This window comes from Camellia sinensis, chromosome 4 (genome assembly GCF_055761805.1).
Source record: "Camellia sinensis isolate YWXY chromosome 4, ASM5576180v1, whole genome shotgun sequence".
Lineage (NCBI taxonomy): Eukaryota > Viridiplantae > Streptophyta > Magnoliopsida > Ericales > Theaceae > Camellia > Camellia sinensis.
In genome coordinates this window covers 59,790,201-59,794,842 of record NC_138964.1, presented here as the reverse complement: position 1 = coordinate 59,794,842, position 4,642 = coordinate 59,790,201, and the positions used below count along the sequence as shown (strand labels likewise).

The following is a 4,642-nucleotide window of genomic DNA, read 5'->3' as shown; positions in this document are numbered from 1 at the left end:
ATATATTAAAATATTTTTATTCTTAAAGAACTTGTAACAATTTTGCTTGTATTACATGTTTTACAAAACTCAAATAAGATAACAATTCCCCTAATCTTAATGCAAATTAAGAAACAAACATATCAAATTTATAATATTCACCAATATTGGTAACCCACCATTAATTTTAAAACGGACCAAGCTTCTCTCATCATGTATGGTTTCCTGACAGGCTGATCCCGACACTTCCTTTGATAAGTAACCATGTGTGCAGTGAATCTGCATAACAATATAATTTAAATTCTGAAAAGAAAAAGGATAAATGAAAATGGAACAACTATTCTTGCAAAAGAATGCAGTCTACATACTTGGTGCCAGGAATATTCAGATTTCGACCCCTCAAAAAAAGAGAGGTTTCTTGCCCACCCACAACTGCCAAAGGGGACACTGATATTAATTCTGGAGGACGCCATAAAAAAAATTGAAACCAAAATGAAATTAAAAAAATAAAATAAAATTATTCAACAACAAAGAAAAAAACATTATTAGCATATGCATATTACCTTCATGAAATCTTCAATCACATCTGCAAGTAACCAAACTATACAATCAACTCTAAAACAGAGGCGTCCAAAGCAACCACTTGTTCACCAATGTTTGATTATGCAAAACACTTCTATTAAGTAACCATGTGTGCAGTGAATCCTGTACAACAATATAATTTAAATTCTGAAAAGATTGTACGGTGGCCAAATAAACTACTTTGACCACCGTACAATCACTATTGTTCCAATAAATGTATGAAACTTCACATGCCAAAATCAAATCATGGCTATAAGATAACCATGAAAATTCTTGAAGCACAGATCTTATATCCCAAATAATCACATGATCACACCCTAGATCTCTTGGAAAATATATTCACTATTTAAGGTCAACCTTCTTAGAATCAATACACTTGTTTCCGAAAACTACTTTCAAGAAAATGTTTTGAAATCAACCCACTTTTTTAAAAAAACATAAAAAAAAAAACTTATTTTCAAATTTTCGAAAATTGTTTAAGCACATAGATCATATTGTATCCCAAATAATCACATGATCACGCCCTAGATCTCCTGAAAAATATATTCAGTATTTAAGGTCATCATTTTGAGAATCACTATACTTGTTTGGCAAACTATTTTCGAGAAAATTTTCTAAAAAAACCCACATTTTAGAAAACATTAAAAGTTTAATTTCTAATTTTCGAAACTGATTAGGCACAACTAAGGATGTTTTTGAAATTTTTGTTATTTTGTTTCCGAGAGCATGAAAAATGAGGACAAAGAAAATGAAACACCACCAAAAAATCCTCCTATTAGAGACGTCAACTTGAAATTAAAGGTCAACCTTTTGAGGATCATTGCATTCATATCAGAAAGTTCAACAGAAATATATATATATATATATATATATTTAAAAGAAAGAAAGAAAGAAGGAAAGAAAGAAAAGAAGGCTATATCTCTAATATTTACACATGCTACCTTGATGATCATGAATTAACTCAACACACACACATACATGTATATGATTTCATAATTGTCATAACCAAAAAGTCATAATAATGTCATATACAGGCTGATTAAACCAGAAGTAGTTTCTTACAGCTGGTGTTGCAGTTTTAATTGTAAGAGGAAAGAGTTTAGTCCCTGCTCCTCCACCCAATATGATTGCAGCCACATTTTTTGGGTTCGCTCTTCGTCTCTCAAACATGGGTGCATCTATGGTCTGAAATTAGATTAAAACTCAAAAATGAGATTAATATATCCAACAAACACATATCAATTGAAATTCAAATCACCAAGATTTTAATGGGTATACTAAAGAGTGAAGACATAATCAGACAACCTTTCTCTTATTTGAAATCCATATAGCAAAAACACATCAAACCCACAAGAAATTATGCTATTGTGATTAAGCAAAAACCTATCTACTTCCCAAAATTGGATACTATTAAGATTGATCAAAGAATGGAAATGACTCACTCACCAAAGCCTCTTTGCCATTGTCTGATGTAATAACAGAGCAAGAAACGCTAGGTCTGATCTTCCTCTCCTTTCTCTCATATCTCAAGCCTTTTGCTAACTGATTAACCTAATGACGACTGTTCTTGTTGAGACTCCCTCTCATCCTCTCCCCCCAAAACCCATTATCACCATGACTCAGACCACATTTGCTTGGGTTTGCCAAGTGGGTATTGGCTCTCAAGGTTGCACAGCAAGAATCCATTACGAATGCGTTGATTAACAGAGGAAATAATGGTGAGGATGCTAATCCCAGTAAAGTAGATGTTGCAGACCTATAATATAAATAAAGTAATATAGATCACCTGAATATATTACAAAGAAATGGGGAGAGAATACCCATATTCAAAGCTTGACATGAAGAAATAAAGATAGATAATCAGAAAATACCGAAGAAGAACAGGCCTGGAGAGCAGAGAGATAAAAGAACATTTAATCAGTTTGTGAATGAAACTATGATCGCAAGAACAATTGAATCAGTTTACAATTGAAAGCAATTGAAATCAGAAAATAGTAGAGTGTCGGTTTTATATCACAATCACAATCAGAAAATTGCAGAGTTGATTAACAGAGAAAATACAACTGATCCATAAATGAATTGGTCCCAAATAACTTCACATGGTATCATAGCAGACAACATTTAGTTTTAATTGATTAAATGTTATGATATACTACATTGATTAAATGTTTAATAATATCTCAATACCTAACATTTAATTTATAACACATGGGTCAAACTATAACGGATAATATTAATGGGTTAAAGCAGAATAACTTCATTACACAGATAATATCTCAGGCCATGGGACTCCATTATTGGCCTAAAGGATAATATCTCAACATATAATCTCTCATGTGTTAGGAAGTAGCTAGGGAGAGAGATAACTTCATATACACAAATTCCTCATACATATACACACATTTGCAGAGATATATCTATCTATATATCTATAGATACAGATCAATCACAATTCAAATCCACATCAAACAGAATTTAATTGACTTCGATAGCCTTCCAATGCAGATAAAAAATTAAAAAACATTACAGAGAAAATAAATGTAGGAGATAATGCAATTGAAGACAAAGACAAACATACTTAAAGTACCAAATCCAGGGGGAAATGAACAATTTTTGGAGCGGATCGTCATTTCGATTTGTTGAATCAAGTGGTTCAGCATAAGAATTGTTGTTAGATCTGAAGCACACATGAACAATTCAGTCAATTCAAAAACATACATCAACAAATCTACTGATCCAAGTAAAATATACTCACCTGAAATTCAAATCCAACAGAATTGTTCAAACAAAATTCAATTTGAAGGGAAATCACGATTTCAGAATGACGATTTCATTTCAGAATTCAAATCGTGTTCAAACAGAATTTCAATTTGAAGAGATATACTCACCTGTTTGATCTGTAACTATTTCTTCTTCTTTCTCTCCTCTAGGATTCCCAAATTCCTCATACATGTACACACATTTGCAGAGATACATATGTATCGAGGGTTTTTCTCTGCATTGCTAGTCTCGTCTGGGCTCTCGCGGTGGTGGTGGAAGCTCGAATCCCCGGAGTTCACACCGGCAGGCCGTGGTGGAGTGCTCACGCCACCTTCTATGGCGGCAGCGACGCATCCCAAAACAATCGCCAAAAACCGACCCTCTTTGTAAAGAATATGGAGAGGAAAAATATATAAATGGGTGAGAAACGTGGGTTACTTGTGCAGAGCTAGGGTTTCGATCTGTGAGAGAGAGAGAGAGAGAGAGAGAGAGAGAGAGAGAGAGAGAATATGGAGAGGAAAAATATATAAATGGGTGAGAAACGTGGGTTACTTGTGCAGAGCTAGGGTTTCGATCTGTGAGAGAGAGAGAGAGAAGCGTGGATCAAATAAACAGAAGTGGGGCTCTTGGGCGAGAAGTTGAGGATGAGTTCTATGAGAGAGAGAGAGAGAGAAAGAAGTGTGGATCAAATAAACAGAAGTGGGGGTCTTGGGCGGGAAGTTGAGGATGAGTGAGAGATAAGGTTTTCATCTCTACCGTCTATCTTCAATTAAAAATGAATCATAACCATTGAAATGTCCTAGCAGGACAATTATTTCTAATACATTTTCAAAAACTTTCTTGCTTTATTATATAGATATGTATATACTAGTGTGTGAATATTGTGTTTCTTCGCATGAATTACAGTGCCCATGATACAAGAAATTTGTACATATTATTTCAATGAAGTATTAAGATGATAACATTACAAAATTATTTCAAAATATTTAAATCCATGTGTAAATCAAAGCAAAAGTATAACAATCATATTTAATCAGAGTGAAAAGATTTTAACCAAGATTTTAATCATATTTATTTTGGGAAGATGGTAAAAAGTGACTTTTTGGCTTTTAATCAAGCTTTTGGCTTTTTTAGACAAATTATTTGAGAAGTTGGTAAAAAGTGACTTTTGACTTTTTTGATTAATATTTGTTTATGATGTCAAATCATAATAAAATGACTAAACTACCCCCATTTATTTAAAATATTTACAACTTCACCTATGTAACACATTTTGATCCATGAGGGATAAAATTGTAATTTCACCGTTGGCTAAAAATCA

General features: G+C 33.1%; 1 long non-coding RNA gene across 6 annotated transcripts; it reads right to left on the bottom strand.

Moving 5' to 3' along the window:
• Positions 1-4,051, bottom strand: LOC114259310 (uncharacterized). Of its 6 annotated transcripts, none has more exons than XR_014366609.1 (7): positions 3,450-4,046; positions 3,140-3,238; positions 2,008-2,317; positions 1,624-1,746; positions 543-708; positions 348-411; positions 1-258 (listed from the first exon to the last, which is right to left on the bottom strand). It is a non-coding gene; the product is annotated as an uncharacterized LOC114259310 (long non-coding RNA). The 6 variants fall into 6 exon arrangements; XR_014366606.1 differs by having other exon boundaries at positions 543-684; positions 3,450-4,044; XR_014366607.1 differs by having other exon boundaries at positions 543-1,746; positions 2,008-2,447; positions 3,450-4,051.
• Positions 4,052-4,642: the final 591 nt, after the last annotated feature.